At 42.9% G+C, this 17,503-nt stretch overlaps 1 protein-coding gene across 2 annotated transcripts in view; it reads right to left on the bottom strand.

The window, feature by feature from the left end:
- Positions 1 to 6,535, bottom strand: part of PLEKHG1 (pleckstrin homology and RhoGEF domain containing G1) — a 137,833-nt gene extending 131,298 nt beyond the window's left edge. Inside the window, exon 1 of one of the 2 annotated variants that reach the window (XM_074580401.1) lies at positions 6,177 to 6,535. The gene's annotated coding sequence lies outside the window, so the exon portion shown is untranslated. The remainder of the gene's footprint in view (positions 1 to 6,176) is intronic. The other variant, XM_074580402.1, reaches the window with a different exon arrangement.
- Between the last annotated feature and the right edge of the window lie 10,968 nt (positions 6,536 to 17,503).

The following is a 17,503-nucleotide window of genomic DNA, read 5'->3' as shown; positions in this document are numbered from 1 at the left end:
ACCCACTGGGATAGACAACACAAATACAAAGAATAAAAAAAACCAAAAAAAACAGCAAGTTAATACTGGCATGTAGAAATCACAACAAAGCTGCAGCAGACACTGTATCTAATCTTAGGGGACATGCAGGGGGGTAAACATTGGTAAATACTTGAACAAAGAAGAGTTTACAGGAGGTTAGCAGGGAAAACTTGCCTGTGTTTACAGATAACTCCACCTAACACAAGCAGAAGCATGGGAGAAAGTACAAGCGCTACAGCCTATGCACTAAATCTAGGAGATAAAGACTACTCATGGGGGCTGAGGAAAGGCAGAAGCTGACCTTGAAGCCCACACCCAGATGACACTGCTGAAAGATGTCAACCGTGACGGTGAAAGGAAGCTGGCTGTTACGCTGTCCCTGACAGTGCTCCTTAGGGCAATCCAAACAGCCTTCTCTTTCCTGAGCTAGGTATCAAGGTTTTATCTACAACAGCTCTGAGTAAGTAACTGGGCAGGTGATTCAATCGCTGTTCCCGTGACACCCTTTTTTACCTCTGCTCAATACTTCCTGTGAAAGGATGCATGCATCCTATCAGCAGAAAACACTAGCTGCACGATACTAATGCCTGGGGCATGATCCTGAAACATCTGAATGGATATGAACCTTCAAATAGCTCAGTGTTAACATCCATTAAGTTCTCTTTTAAAACATCTGGGCAGGGCTCACATGCAAGTTTCTACAGAACACATGCTTATGGGAAGAGGCTTGGCACCACTCGTACTCTGAAACTCAATGACAGAGCAGGCAAGCAAGACTTATAGGATTCAAAGATAATTAGCACTGCTTCAGAGTCACAAATTTGCATGGGGAACAGCTGCCAGCCCATGCTATACCTGTTCACTACACTTATAAAACACGCATGCAGCTTCCACAAGCATAACCACCCATGATCCCACAGAGGACTAGGAAGCAGGACTAGTGGAGCTCACGCTGTGGAAGGACGGAAGAAAACAAGTGATATGCAACAAGTCTCTCTTTTAGATCAAACTTTAAACCAACACCATGCTTTGTATTTTCACAGCAATGCTCTGCATCACGATTAATGAGAACACAGGCAGGAACCACCGTATTCAGGTCCTTCAGCAGCTGACAGTGGTTTTAAGGAGATTATAACTTTGCTTGGACAGCTGCTTCTTTCAGGCCTCCTCGATAAGCATCAGTAGCTTTTCCCTCCATTTCCTTCCCCGGTCCACCCTGACTAGGCCCCTTTCTTTTCCTGCACTTGCAATCAAATTTGCAGTTAGACCTATTTTAGGCCAAGTTCATATAAACTTGACTTGGTGAATCAGCCTAGACAGACCTATTTGACACAACAACCACAATGACAAAAAATATTCATATCCTTAAAGTGACTTGAGAAACTTTTAACACTGTAAGATAGTTTATCAAACACACTCTCCTTTGGAAATTGAATTAACACAAACAGCCTTTGCTGAAACTTTAAGTTATTATTTAATCAGCTCACATTCATCTCTCTTGTCTTCTTAACCTTACTTAAAAGGCTCCCGTTCTCCCAATCGTCGTGGTCACCACTGCACTGGTGATGTGCCTGAGACTGACTTTACCTCTTCACTCGCTCTGTTCCTGTTCCCCGCTCAGTTTTGTGGTTCTGTCTGCTCATTCTGATGTCCTTCTAAAGCCCCAAGTCCTGGAGCCACAACATCTCATGGGAATCTCAGCTCTCCTTTCAAAAAAGAAGTTGCTGTGCATTATAGTTAAAACAAAAGAACTGGAAAATATGACTTTAATAGGCTTAAAAACCAAAAGGAACTGAAAAATATTACAAGATTAATGGTTAATAAACCAAACACACAAGCTTGGGAAGTCTGAGCCATGACTGGCTTGGGGAGGACATTGGTTGGGATTGGTGATACAGCACAACTCTTTAGATGGTTTTGGTTCTCATTGGTTTTCATTCTCCCAGAATGAAAGGCATAATCAACTATTAAATGAGCAGCTATTAGAAAGGCTTTGAAAAGCATCTTTAAAAAAGGAGGGGGGGAAAGGTTTCATGTCCTCTGCATTCTTAGTTTACAAGAATAACGCTTTCTTCCACTTTTTTCCCTCATGGCCAGTCCTGCAAACTAAAACTCTTTCTGTGTAACCACAGTAATGCAGGTTGGTTCTCAAAACAAAGCATTCAGCAACACCTCTACAAGTCTTTCTGCCACTCCAGACTTTGCTGAGGGCTGCAATAATTTTTTCCCCCCTCTTAACACTACAAAAGCAAAATGCTGCTTAGAGTAAGTAGCGGTAAAACATCTTCATTGTCCCCACAAGCAAAAATTCCAGCTCATTGTAAGAGGACCGCCATATATAATCACAACTACTCCAGATATCTTCAGTAGACATTATATTACTAACTTGCATTTTTTCATATGCCATCATTCTATCTTCTATGCTATATTCTAGCTAAATACCTGTGCACTACACTTGGCCTCTTAAGAAATTTATGGCAAAGTAACTTAAAGTTATAACCAATTTAATGTGTCAATAAAACGTGTTTCTTTAACAAAGCAATCATCCTTCTCAACACATTACTGAATACAAAAGGGAATGCACATCAGATTAATTCCTTTGTACTAATTTATAACTGCCACAACTTTATACACGTCTAATCTGAGAAAAGTTTCTAATCAGAGTCCTGCAAACGTCTCCCTTTATCATCAGATGGGATGTTTCAATTATTTCATGACCCAGTGGATCTGGTCCTATGGACTTGGGGTACGTGACAGGGCCATGCTGAGTGTCATCTCCAACTGCCACCCAGCAACATGGCACCTCTCCACGACCCCATCCTCCAAAGGCCAAGAACTGCAGCTCTGGCTTGTCTGGGGAGAGACTTAGTGGTGCCCAGCAATCGCTGGAGTGGCAACAGAGCATGAGGGAAACAAACAAACAAACAAACAAATAAATAAAAATCAACAGCTGAATGAGTCTTTGGCATACTTTAATAAGTGTGCTAAGGAGCTGTTAAAAGATTTGTTATTTGGGATTTCTTTTAAAATAAATATTTAAGAGAGAAACCCAAAAAACCCATCCCTTCTGAGTTTACATATTTTGTAGCATGTTTCCCTAGGAATTGTTTTGGTTTGGGGTTGGTCTTTTTTAAAGACAAAGGGCACACTTAAATTTTAAAGACGATACTTCTGTACAAAACCTATTTTTTAATAGTGGTATCTCAGGCTAGTCTGCAGAAGTATTCTTCAAAATTGCAGATTTTGTAACTGTGTTCTTGTTAGTCCTGTCTTTGGATTGATCTCAAAAGTACTCACCAGAGCCTAAAAGTTGTATGGGTGATGCTATCACAGAGCTTCAGCTACCTCTGTTACCAATACACTTTTTAGTAAGGTAAAATGACAGAAGCTGCTATCACAATGACAGTTCTGTTAGTGTTATATGGCTACAGAAAACAGATCACCTTTGCACGGCAGAGTTTGCATTCAAAAATAATAAAGCACTACTTCAAGTGTGTGCCTTCATCAGTTGCTATAACCCTATCTAGTTAGCAGGGCTTAAAAAGCCTTTCCTGAATTGGAGCCAAGAAATCACAAGTGTAGGAAAGACAGAAGACGACAGGTATATGGCAATCCAAACAAACGCACATGGGGAACCTTTCAAACAGGCACACTGCTCCAAATGACTTAGCAAAAATACTAATATCAGTGCCACATGAAAAATTGCATCAGTGAAAGGTTCAACCATACCAGCCTATACAGATAACAGTAGCAAAAAGTACCACAAACTCATGACTTGCCCAAATTACTTATTAAACAAGTAAGCAGTTATTTTTACTTCTCATCTAGCTTTACCCTTTTAGGTAACAACAAAAGTGTAAAACAAAATAAAAAAAAAAACACCCAACACAACCTCACAAAAAAAAAAAAGAAAAACACCACAAGAAAAAAAACCCAAACCAACAAACGAATAAAAACTAACCCAAAAAAAAACACCACAAAAAAACCACACCACACAGGAAGGTGCCAAGAGCTCAGCTGGTTAACTCCAAACCTTTTCTACTGGGCAAAGTCTATACCAAGGCCTTGCGATCAACCCCTTTAAGCCCAAGGTATGTCTCTGGACAGTTAACTTGTATTCTCTCACATCCTGCCCAAGGAAGGAGAACACATTTGCAGATGTCCTGAAATCATGAGAGCTGCCAACAAGCTAAGTTCACTACTTGAAGATTTCCAAAGCTGTGCATTCTTAACATCTACCCTCACTTAAAAAAAAATCAAGTCAATACCGTCTTTGCAAGATGTTATCAAGACTATAACTTACAAACCAATTTGACTACACACCAATTTTTTTTCTTTTTTTTTTTTTAAGTCATAACTAAAACAACAAGAAGAACGACACTTTAACACCTAGTGTTAGAATCATAACATGCCTTTGCAGGGATGCATGCAGTCATACAGCTACAGGTTGACATTGTTTACCTAGGGCCCTCCTAAGTTTATGAGAAAAAGCCAGCATTCCTGTAAAGGAAGGCATTTAAAACTGAAACTTTTATCGGAGTGCTTTGCATCATTCCTAGTTTACTAACTGAGAACAGAGGAGAAGCAGAGAGTCAAAGTTTAACAGCTAAGCATCTGCACGGACCTGAGAACAATACCAATATTCATTAAGAGGCCGATCTCAAACTGCCATCTCATATTTTCAAGACAAGCGCACTATTAATACATTTTCTAACCTTAGCATAACTCTTATGTTTTCATCTCAAAGCACCCACACGCACATTGGTAAAGAGTTCCCAAAATTATGACAACTACGTGCCACTCACACTAAAAAAAAAAAAAATTTAAAAATAAATCTCAAGGAAGCTATATATTGTGCCTTGCCAGCCACAGTGAATTGCACAGCCAGGAGTTGCTACAGCCAGATTTAGCTTTGTACAAGCTAACAGGATTCCTTTATAAATTTAGCTAGAGGCACGGGCAACAAACGCTTGTGGAAATTTGAACCGCAGTTCTCCAGCAGCAAAGATTGTTCCCTCCAAGAATGAAACAGTAGCAAAAGAAGACTATTAGTAGGCTCTTATTACGCAGCTTTCAAAACACCTATAAGTCATCAAGTTCTCTAGGCAGCATTATTAAATTGCTGAAGTACCAGCAACATTAAAAGAAAAAAGCCGGGCCACAGCTGTTTCAGAGCCTGCCAATTAATAATTAAAGGAGGAAAAAAGCCAACTAAAGAGAGACCTTATTGGAAGCCAGCTGAATGTACAGCTAAGTTTGTTTCAGGTTCTTCTCCCTCATACTTGGAGCGCCCTGGCTTGTGAAGAAAGAAGGAAATGAGCATCTCAGGTCTGTCACCGCCAACCGAAGGGTGAGCTCTGAAGGGCTTCTCCTTCAACAAGAGGGACAAGAACTGGGACACGCAACCCACAGAGCAGGGAAAAGGCAAGGGCCAGAGATGAGGAAACGCATCCAGGGTCCCACAGGACGGCAGGACATTGCTCTGCCCCGACTGCCTCTCCCTCATCTTCCCTCCCCAGAAGAAGCGTTCTTGTGACTTAACGATAAGATCAATCATATTTTTAACCCTCTTTAGGCTACACTTATCACAAATCAATTAACGTTACTTTAAACCCCCCAAAATTGAGGGGTTCGTTTGGAAACGAGTTTTCCAGAAGACACAGGTTTGCTGAAGTATCTGCACAAAACCCGAAGCGCCGTGCAATTTTACCATGCGTTAATCAAAACACCTCCTCCCTCCCCAAAAAAAAGACTCGATGGAAGCTTCAAGACCTCGACCGAGCCCGGCGTGCAGCCCAGGCTGCCCCTTCGCTCCGGCCCAACACAAAGAGCTTCGGTGGGCAAAGCACGGAGCAGCCGTCTGCCGCCGGAGCCCCGCTGCAAGCCCGGCGCCGGGGAGCGGGGCGGGGGGCGCCGGGGCTGGCACAAAGGCTGGGGCCGCAGCACGCCCGCTCCCCGGCAGACCCCCGGGGGGGCGGCAGCTGGGGCCGCCGCGCCCCGCCCGGGTGGTTTCAGGGGTTTGCAGGGCACCCCGCGCTGCCTCACCGACCACCCACCCGGAACGCATAGCCCCCCACACCCCCAACCTCCACGGGCCGAGCCGGGAGCCGCCGCCGCCGCCCCCTCCCCGGCGCAAACAAAGCCCCCGCGCTCACCGGCGGCAGCAGCCTCTCGCCGTCCTCTGCCCTCGCACACCCGCTCCTCCTCCGTTCAAAATCCAGGTGCGGGACGGGGGGCGCGGGCGGTTACTCCCCCCCCGTCCCGTAACTCATTCAGCGGCGGCGCCGGGTGTCCCCCTCGCAGCGGCCGCGCCCCGGCTCCCTCCGTCCGCTCGGGCTCCGGGCAGCGGCTTAATCGCCAAACTTCCTCCTCCTCCTCCCGTCCGGGCAGGGGAGTCTGTGAAACTCCCCTCCTCCATGCAGCTCCCGCAGCCGAGCCGCTGCCTCAGCCCCTCCCCAGGGAGGCCCGGCCCGGCCCCGGGCCGCAGCTGACTCCGCTCCCCATCTCCTCCTCCTCCTCCTCCCCCGGAGGCTGGGAAAGGGTGGAAGAGAGATTAACCACTCGGACTTGTCTCTGGAGCCGAGCCAAAGAGAGCAGTCGGATTACAGCCCCGGGAAGAAGGGAGGAAAAGAGAAAAAAACAAAAAAAAAAAAAATACAAAAAAAATCAGCTACTGTTTTCAGGCAGGGAGCAAGCCCTCGGCTTTCCTGCCCTCCCTCTGCTGCCAGGGCACCGCCTCCCCGAGCTCTACACCGGCTCCTCTCCGCCACCGCGGGTTTTAAATCCAATGGTCCAACGCACGACGTTGTTATTAAATGGTGAGAACTTCTGTAAATGAGCACGAATTGATAAAACTTGAAGGGGGCAGGTCCACCCTGAAATACAGTCCGTAAAAAGCAAATTCAAAGAGGTTTTAGGGACTACACCTGCCTCCTGGCAGTCTGCCTGGCCATCTTCTTGGAAAAGGTGAACTTAAAGTTACTTTTAAATTTATTTATTTATTAATGTTGCATAAGACACGCACAAAGAGAGAAACTGCTTAAATAAAGCTTGAGTTCTTCATGCATGTTCAGTGGTCCTTATTCTTCTGAGCCCTAACAAAATCCTTGGTTTCCTGTAAAAGCTTGTTCCGTACTTCGTATTCAGTAAAGCTCTATTGCTTTCGTGCTAAAACAGTTTCTCCCTCTACTCATGCTAATATAGAGCACGTGGAATATGAGGAAATGTGGGAAGTTAGAATAGCTCATAGTTTTAAGATGTCAAAACAAGTAATTACAGAAGTAATTCAGAAAAGCAGGAAGTTTCAGTGTTTGCCCTCATCCTACCTGTTCTCACTGGAATCCCTTAAAAAAAAAAAAAAAGCGCACTCTGGCAGGGTCTTTTCCTGTATCATTAATTCAAAAGCCCAGAGCTCTTTCCCAACATGCACATTGAGTATGCTTCAAACCAGTGCTGAATTTTAAGAGGTTAACACATTTATGAATTAATTTTGGCCACGTTTCAAACCAAAGATTTGCATTTAATAAGTGGGACTATATTAGCATGTCAACTAAAGAAAAAGACCCAAAACCTCAAGTGTTTTAATGATAGCCATTCTTACGCATAACATCTATTCACATTGCAGAATTAGAGCACAGTTATCGCCAAGGGGTAAGTCCCACTCTGACCCTCCTTTCTTGCGAACCATCTCCGCCCTGTCTGGCAGGAAAGGCAGATGATGGAAGGCTGGACTCCAAGGTTAATGTTCTGGAATGGTGCTCTACAAGGCGTCTCGATGGGGGAAACGGGGAAAGGGCAAGTCTTTTCAGATGTGACTAGTAGCTCCACTAAATGCAGCCCACTGGTCATGACCTCCTACACTGCATGGCTGCTCCCCGTCTGAATTCAACATCCGACTGAGCACACATCCTATCCTCAGCACACTGCACTCTGGTCTTGTGCTGGGGACAAAAATTTGGCCTTCGTTTGCATGCCAATTAAAAAAAAAAAAGAAAGAAAGAAAGAAAAAAGCATCAAAAACCTCGCTAATGGAACTACTGGGGGAGAAGCATTTGTAACTCTTTCCCATTGGGGGAATCAGGGAACGTTTTCCCTTTATGAATAGATCTTTCAAAGATGATAATAAAACAAACTACTAGTTGATGCATTTAACTCAGGCCAAATTAAAACAAATGAAAATGCATACACATCCCCAAATGGGAGAAACATAAGAACAAAACCCCCAAACCACAGAATATTCCAAGTTCCTTTAAGAAACTGTACAGTCTCTGCAAATATGTTTTAAAGGCCTTACATGATCTGTTCCATATGGAGTTTGTTTTTCCTCAGTGCTGTGACTAACAGGAAAAATCTTCAAGAGGAGAAGTCTCTTCCTCTCTCTTCATCCTTCTACCTCCCTTCCCCAAAGGGCTGATCATGAGCCAGTCTGGTTTCTGTTTGCTTGTGCTAAAAATAGCCTTCCAGTGGACTGACCAAATACCTCCAGTTTTATGTCGACTGACTGATAGAGTACGAACATTGTTGCAGAAAGAATGATAGAAGTTTAAAGGTCAAGCTTTACAACACTGTAATACGAAACAGTGAATCTGAAGAAACACCCGTTTTTGGAGGAATTAGAGACACGGACACACCGTGGGAGCTCTTATCTCTGAAGGTAATCCAGGTGACTATTGGTAAAAGGGCTTGAGTGACAAGGAGACTGCAGGCAGGCAAACCTTTCACCTGGGTATTGCCTGTGCACCAGAAGGCCCGTGGCACGGGTAGGAGCACCATGTGTTGTAGGAGTTCCCAAACAGCTTGCTCAGTCACCCTAGGCAGCATTCTCACACACAGGCAAGAGATGAGCCTCCGCTCCCCCCGTCTCCATCTTTTTCAGCATGCATCTTTTTCTACTCCCTCACACATAAGGTGGGATCCAGCTCCTTCCTGCTGCCCCTGCAGTCAGGAACTTGCACTACTGATGAGTTGGTATCTTCCACACAGGTGGTCAGGACTTGCCTTCGTGTACTACCTGAAAGTGGTTTGCTTACTTTGGTTGGGGATCTGTAACCTAACATTATCCCCGTTCGGGATTTTCCTTTCTTCTAAGAAGTCTGCTTATATTAACCAGTCTACCAATAGGTTTGTACATATACATATGGTCTCAAACATCATAGCATTTCTTTACATCACCAGGACTGAATTGCACCAGTCATCGTGTTAATGCTTTTCTCATTTTGTCTGTGACTCAGCAAAACTGTAAGCAACGCTTTTAAATGTACAGAAATCTGTGTCACTTTGTCAGTGAAATCTGTCAGTTTTACTGACTGATGATGAATTTCAGCATTCACTTGAGAAGAAGCACAAATGTATCCGTCCTGAGTTAGAATCTGGCTGTGGGGGGAAAAAATCTGTCCCTGCAATAGCAGAAAAGTGCTAACTGTAAAGACACCACACATACACACTTAAAAGACAAAAAGACACATCCCAGATTTGATTGGCTGGGGGGGCGGAATCTGTAGAAGCAAGCAGCTGCATCCATGCCATGCACAAGGGTGTAAGACAGGGAAAATGGATGTAATCTTAACCTGGGCGCTCCCCAGTCAGCCTAAATTAAAAATAAATAAAAAAGAATAAATCTGCAATGTGCTCCTTGCCTAGCATCCAAATTAATTATTCCACCCACGATACAATTTAATTGGCAGGCACAGGTACTCTCATTTGCTTTGCAAAGCAATATTATTAAGTGTGGGGTTTTTTAGAACTATGCCCCTGTTTAATAGCACACACTCTTTCGTGTAGACTAGTGCCAAGGAGCATACAACCATTCCAGTAATTATATGCTCCAGTAAAATCATTAATATCAAATAAAATGCTATCTTACCTACTTTATGCCAGGGTCCTGTAGGTATTCAATTACCTCCAAGCTGATGAGATACCTGTGTGAAAAAAAAGTTGGAAGCATATTTAAGTCTTTACAGCAACAGCTGCTAAAACTTTTAATCACAGACTACAAAGTTCAAAATATCTCACTCCCAATCTTACCACGAAGTTTAAGTGGAAGTACTTTAAATACAAGATGACTTTGCATGCCACTAGCCTTGGGAAAGAAATAATGCACATAAAGAACAGGAGTAAGATGATGAAGTTGAGTGGTTACAAGTATGAAGACCGTCAACTTAAGGAAAGAACAAGATATTGTTCAGAAGGAACTGACTGAACTTAGTCTTTCTAGGAAAAGGTTTGATTCCTTCTTTGTCTGGGAATGTTTCCATGCAGAAGTAAGTATCTTTGAGATCACTTGCTTTCCCACATAGCAGCATTGCTTGCATCCCCCACAAGTGCAACTGTATTTTACAGAAAAAGCACACAGACCAGCTGCAGTTTTCACAAAATAGACTTCTGGTAAATTCAAAAGCTAGCACAATTATGTTGTCAGCTCAGGTCTCAAATTCCTTACAAGTCTTGGTCCGTAAGCAAAACCTCCCCTTCATTGTGCTTTTTTAAGCATTTTGGTGGATAATAGCCTTCTACATTTCCCATCCATTCTACTCCAGAAAGTTTTTCTGCTGCCTTATTCCTGAAAACATTTGCACCTACACCCTCACAAACAAAAAACATGTTTCAGTCTTACAAGGACTTATCTTCTCCCCGATTAAATTTTCCTGGGAGTATTTTAGGTTATAAGGCTAGAACTGAGCAGTTAATTTCAACCTTGTGGACAAAGGCAGCATTCAAGTCACCCTGCTCTGGAAGCAAGTCACCACTCTTTCCAGACTGCTCACATCAAAGCCACCAGATCAGAATGAACCATTACATCCCCTGCAGGATGCTTACCCCTTTTCTCTTAACAAGACACTCAAAGTAAGTCTGGAGTAGGATCCCGACCATTCCCTATTCTGTGTTCAGTTCCTCACACAGCAGATGGGTTACTGGGCACACAGGAGGTGCTTATTTCTCAAAACTCAGCTGCCTCTTTTTAGCTTAAGTTGATTACTCAGAAAAAGAGCATTAAGATATGTCACAAGGAGGTCTTTGGTTTGTGTGTTTAATTTAGTGGCTGCAAGATCATGCCCTATAAAAGGTTTTTTTTTCTTGCTGCATGCTTTGTGGTGAGTCCACATGCACAAAAAAGCAGGATCAAATCTGAGGTCTAAGAACACAATAAAGAGTACGTTAGAATCGCTTTAAGCAGCAACTAGGAGTTAACTTTTCAATGCTGCTAATAGAGGTTGCTCAGGCGGCAGATGAGCTCATCTGATTATAGGAATCCACTTCAACTTAAAGGAAACTCCTTCAAACATATAACCACTGGTTTCTTCTGGCTCGTCTTGGTTATTAAAAGAACTTTTACCACTTAAATGAAAATCTTGTGGTTCTCTACTTTCAGCTGTTCCTTTTAAAGCACAATGCTTCATGATAATTAGACTAATTGTTTTAAACTACCATCTCAGTAATGAGTAATAACCATGCTTTTTTTTAAGCAATAAACTAAATTCAGCCCGTGGCTAACTGCTCCTAGATCACCAGCCAGTCCCTGGAGTATTTCTCTCAAGCATGACTGGCTCGAGATCCTCCCATGCATTTAGTCTGGTTTGCTGCCATCAGAGAGCGACAACCCTGGAGCAGGTGGTTTTGCAAGGGCAGTTCTCCGGGCATGGATCGGAGAGGATCCCAAGGGGCAGATCTCAAGAGGGAGCTAAGAGGACTGTAATCTCCTTTGCTGTATCGCTGTCTAATGCAGCACGCGTTCCCAATCACCGATCGGATAACTGCTGTGCCACCATTCAGCCATCCCAATCCTCATCAAAGCTGCATCCCATGCTCTCCTAAGCCACTAGCACAGCAAAAACCTACCTGGAGGAAAGACTTCCCTATGTCTTACTGAATTCTGGGAGTGGCAAAAGCCAACCAGGTCACGGGCAGCAGGCATAATTTATCACAGCCCTCAGGCAACTTTAAATTACACTGAACAACTCACAGCCAGCCCCTGCAGACTGGTCAGGGGAAGGTGATATATCAGATGCTATCAAGCCAGAACAAAGATTTAACAAACCTGCTCCGATTTCATCCTGCACATGTCTACATGAGTGCAGACAAGGCAATGAAAACACAAGAAGGACATGGACCTGTTGGAACGGGTCCAGTGGAGGGCCACGAAGATGATCAGAGGGCTGGGGCACCTCTGCTATGAGGACAGGCTGAGAGAGTTGGGGTTGTTCAGCCTGGAGAAGAGAGGGCTCCAGGGAGACCTTATAGCAGCCTTCCAGTACCTAAAGGGGGCCTACAGGAAGGATGGGGAGGGACTCTTTATCAGGGAGTGTAATGATAGGACACGGGGTAATGGCCTCAAACTCAAAGAGGGTAGATGTAGATTGGATATCAGGAAGAAATTCTTTACTGCGAGGGTGGTGAGGTGGTGGAACAGGTTGCCCAGGGAAGCTGTGGATGCCCCATCCCTGGAAGTGTTCAAGGCCAGGCTGGATGAGACTTTGAGCAGCCAGGTCTAGTGGGAGGTGGAACTAAAATGATCTTGGAACTAAAGATTAGTTGGAACTAAATGATCTTCAAGGTCCCTTCCAACCCGAACCATTCTGTGATTCTGTGTGATTCTGTGAAAAAGGAAGTCCCAAAGCTGTATCAGGAGTTGTAACCATCAAGGCTGTTAACCCCCAAATGGGAACTCGCGCTGACCTTGGTCAGTACCTATAGGGAAGAAGGATGTAAACCCTGAAATGAAGATCTGTCATTGACAAAAAGACAAGGAACCTCTTACAGTTTTTATAGATATTGCTACCTACAGTATGGATAGATGCGCTTTTGATTCTTTAATAGTTGCATACAACAAAGTAAGAATGCAAAGTACATTAAACAGAAGGGAGAAAAAAGGCAGTATGTCAACCTCAGATAAGGGGGCTTGAATGCAGAAGAGAGATCTCAGTGAAATAATGAAATAAGGAAGAAAAATAGAAGGAAAAAAAAGGAGGGGGGCAAAAACAACAACAAAAACCTGAAGTGTGTTAGTCAGTGGTTTGTTATAATATGTGCTGTTAATTCCTTTTATTTAGTGTAGAAGGTTAGCATAGAAGGCTGGTACAGAAGAACAAGCCAAAATTAAAACCAGAAAACATAATGTATTGCAGCATCTTGTAAATACTTGTTAATATGACATGGCCTATATTGGTTATTCTATCTCTGGTCACAAAGCAATTATCTATATAAAAAAGTATGAAATTTGAATGTTAATGTAACAAAAAGTTCACGATAATTCTGAGGCATGAGTGTTTTCAGTGTTTTGAAAGAAAAATTCCACCAGTCAAGCAGCCAGCACACTGTATTATTATTTTTGCAGATGCAAGAGTTACCAAATAAAGTCACATAAAAAAATGGAGTCTGGAAATAGCAGATCAGAGACTCCCAGAGTTTTCAGAGTGTCCCAGAGACAACGATGCCCAACTTTCACTGAACGCTGTTACTAGATTACCGTTCTGTCTCAAGATATGGCAGATGAAATCACCTTCAGAATATCTTTTTCTTAGCCACAAACAAAGAATTGATGCAAGAAAGAGACAGAAGTCTGTTCCATTTCCTCAAGCCTTCAACTGTATGATACATCTGGGTCAGGACAGTGTCCCACTACACCACTTTGAACAACAAAGCCAACACTTACATCTGTTAACTGCCTGTAAATCTAAGCAGCTGTGTTGTGAGTCATTTCAGGACTGGCTAATAATTGAATAAACAATTGTAATTGTGCTCCGTGAAACTCCTGTGTTTTCTTTCAGTCTTGGCATCTCCTCTCATGAAAGCTGTACAAGTTAGGGTGCAACCACAAAAATTCAGTCAGCTATGACAGTGTTTACCTAATACCTCTAGTCTACCCACCATCACAAAGCATTTCCAAATATTCCAAATCCAGTGATCAGAAACTTACTTACAGAGTGATATTTTTGAAGGCCCTCAGATAACAGTGCCATTTATTATTTGTCCTGCAATAATGCTCCCAAAGCACAGTGACCAATGCACTGAATGTAGCACTTGTAGAATACGAAAAGGCGATCCCTACACCAGAGAATTTACAATCTAAGTGGTGTTGAGTGTGTCCTGAACCTTTGAGTAAATGTATCTTAAATTCCAACTGGAAAGGAGGTCTTTTTTTCTAGATCAGTGATCTTCAACCTGTGGTCTACTTTTAGGAGACCTTGAAAGATAACTCAGAAAAGGAGGTTTAGTTTCGTACACTTAAGATTCACTTTGCAGCGGTCCACAAATTTGAAAAGGATTGAAAATACTAATCTAGACAGATTTGTAAACTATGCCACGGATTCTTGTTCAATTATTTGATGGGATAATAACGACACAACTGGCTAAACGAGAGGCAGTCACCCTGGGAAGTGTACTGAGAGAGACACTGAAAGGAGGCAATATTCCTGAGCCCCACTGACTTCTGCTGCCTTCCAGCAAAGGCCACAGACTCATCCGTGCAGACTGAACAGCTAGCAGCAGCAACTGGAAAAAAGCTACTAGAGAAGGGCCTGGGAGCCAGGAGATCACACCTTGGTTCTGCACAGCACTGGAAAGAGTAAAACCAAGCTCTAGGGTCTGTAAAAATCTATAGATTTTACTGGTAGATAAAGTAATTCCTGTTAAACCTCATGAGGGTTATAGAAAAAGTTTGTAATGTGAAGATCCTCTACTGGTGAGCAGATAGCTTTGCTGCTGTGACTAATTCAGCCTATGATAGCTTTGCCAAGGCTATAAACAAAGGTTCAGGCTGTTTTATTGACACCCCTCCAGCTGCACATTTCTTTTCACCTACAAGACACTGCTATATGTTGCACAAGACTTAGTTTATCTAAGCAAAAAAGCAAGAGTGCTTGTGCCTGGAGGCTAAATTTGTTTTCATAGAGAACAACTATCTGGTTTGCCATTCCTGAGGAAGGTCCTCTCAGCTGTGCTTCCCAAAAGGCAACCACGTCAGTGCTGCACACTGCCGCACAGAGCTCCCCTTAGTAAGAGTGTATGTTAATAAGGTTAGGAGATATCCTGGTAGACGAACAAGTCCAAAAGTGCAGGGACAGCCAGGGGCGAAACAGAGTCTCAGGGCTGACATAATAAAGAAAAAAAGCTAAACAAGGCTGGCAAGCCTGTAAATTTGTTTTTTACCTCCAGAGTGAAGGTCTGTTTTAACTACAACATGTTGTTATGGCCAACAGATACTACAATTACTTTTCTGAATCTTATGAACTGATATGACATAAAACTGATTCACTGGAAAGCAATACCTATAGATGTGAACACTGTTATTTGCTTCTTTGTATAAATACAAGTGAGTCACAGAGGTCTTTCTTTGTCTACCATACAGCTGATGTGCATGGCAGACAAAGAAACACTTTTTCAGCCTGTTTCTCAGAATGAAGTCCCTTTTGATAGTAGTTAACAAGCAAAGGAACATCTTTATTTAAATCCTTATTAGAGGCAGAACATTTTTCTTTTCTACCTTCATCACTTTAACTATGTAAAACGGTCCTTTTTTTCTACCTTTTTTCTTTTCATTAACCCACACACACACTTTTATGCCGCCTTTCTTTAGGCCCAGGACCATGTGTTTTGACAGACTGAGTCTGTGGGCCTATTATATCCTTCCACAAAACAAATTAAGCCAAATGCTTGTTAAAGTCAATTGTTCCTGTCTGAGGAAAAAGATTTAACAAATGGGAAAAAAAGAAGAGGATTGTCCCAAAACACCAAATATCTTGAGCAATCTCTCTTGCCCTACAACCTACCCTTTTGCTGCCTTTCCATTTTTAAAGTTCTTTGTGGGGATCTTGGACTGATAATGACTATTCTACCACTGCATTTGTTGACACTTAGGGCCAAATTTGTTTGCATGGAAGCAGAACAGGATTTCAGAAGTAACCAAGAAAATGGAATAAATGTCCCCAGAAAGAAAGAGACCTCAGATTTTACCTTACATTACACTTCTTGTTTCTTTTTACATATTAGCAAACATATAGCACCACATATTACAAAAATAAAATACTCTGTCTAGAAAACACTGTGCTGCAAGCAGGTTTTGCTGTAAGGAGGTTTTCCATGTAGAACACATATAATGCATGAAGGAGGTCACTTCAGAATTATAGCAGGAAGGTACTGATGGAAGAAAAACAGCCTAAGAAAAGGGAGGAAAAGACCATGATTTCTGATCAGCCCCATATCCCTTTCTGGAAGGCCGTCCTTTCCACCTAGGGAGATACTCCACAGCAGAACACGCAGCACAAAAAAAAATACTCTCGAAAGGGCAATCAGAGAGCGAGCGTACACACATCCTTCCTTTTGAGTAGGCTTCCCTGAATATTGCCTCAGCTGTCTGCTGAGCCCTCATGGAAGTACTTTCCTTTTTATTAAAGCAAGTAATAAAAACCTTCCTCTTCATATTTCGGAGCCAGCAACTCTGCTCAGCGGCAGCAGTTTCCAAAACTTTTATCACACAAGCCCCTCCCTGCTCCATGCAGACTTTGCACGGAGCTCTGCTTTTGTTTCATGGCACCGAATCATCGGGGCCGCTGGGCGTCATGCAGCACTGGGGATGCTCATGTGCTGCATCCTGCACATTTGCCACCCAACATGTGGCAAATGTTCCCTCCCAGGACGCAGCTCCATGCAGGTTTTGTACCCACCTTGACTGGGATCTTACAGACGACAGCTTAGGCAGCGCTGTTCCACATAAAGCCCATCAGTAATTTACGTGCAGTCACTCATCAAGTCAATCTCTGCCTATAGACAGATATACTCCTTGTAGACATGCTGCATGTGTTTACTATAGTAGGCTAGTGCTAAATTATAAACATATATAGAATGAGGTTATTGAGAGGAAAATTCATATTCTTCCATTTGAAGAACACTTTGGTTTTGAACAATGCTGCTAAAACAAGTAGTAAAAGGAAATTAAAATTAGCCCTGGATATTTCTCTCAAGAAAAGAGGTTCCTTCCAAAATTCCAGTGAAAATTGGCTTTGACCTGGCAGATTTATGAGGCTTTGAAACTTTCAGTTGGAGCCTAAGCAATAGTTTGTTTTGTGTTTAGAATAATAATACTCCTTAACTGAGGCAAAGAGGGGCGGTGACACCACTATTTATGGCTTGTTGTCCCTCTCAGTTTCTGCACAGGGAATGCAGCTGGACTGGTTGTTGCTTTTACAATTACCGCACGCTTTTTGTATTAGCAACCCTCATGTACTAAAAAACCATGAAACTGCTCCTCCAGAGCAGAGGATTAATTAAAATGAAAAGCTTTTTAAAGACGATGTTTTCAGTTGCTGTTGCTTGTCTTGTTGTTTAAGTCATTTGTGCGCATTTGTTTCAAGTTTCCAAATTTTTCCTCCAAACCATGAACACTAGAAACTTTTAAGTCAAAGCTGAGATCTTCATACATTTTAGGATTCTGTCCTAAAGCGCTAGACATCACAGTGTTAGTGAGAAACTGCCAGTCACCAGCATAGAA

The sequence above is a fragment of the Larus michahellis genome, chromosome 3 (genome assembly GCF_964199755.1).
Source record: "Larus michahellis chromosome 3, bLarMic1.1, whole genome shotgun sequence".
Lineage (NCBI taxonomy): Eukaryota > Metazoa > Chordata > Aves > Charadriiformes > Laridae > Larus > Larus michahellis.
The sequence above is the reverse complement of the archived record's forward strand: the minus strand, read 5'-3'. Positions and strand labels throughout refer to the sequence as shown.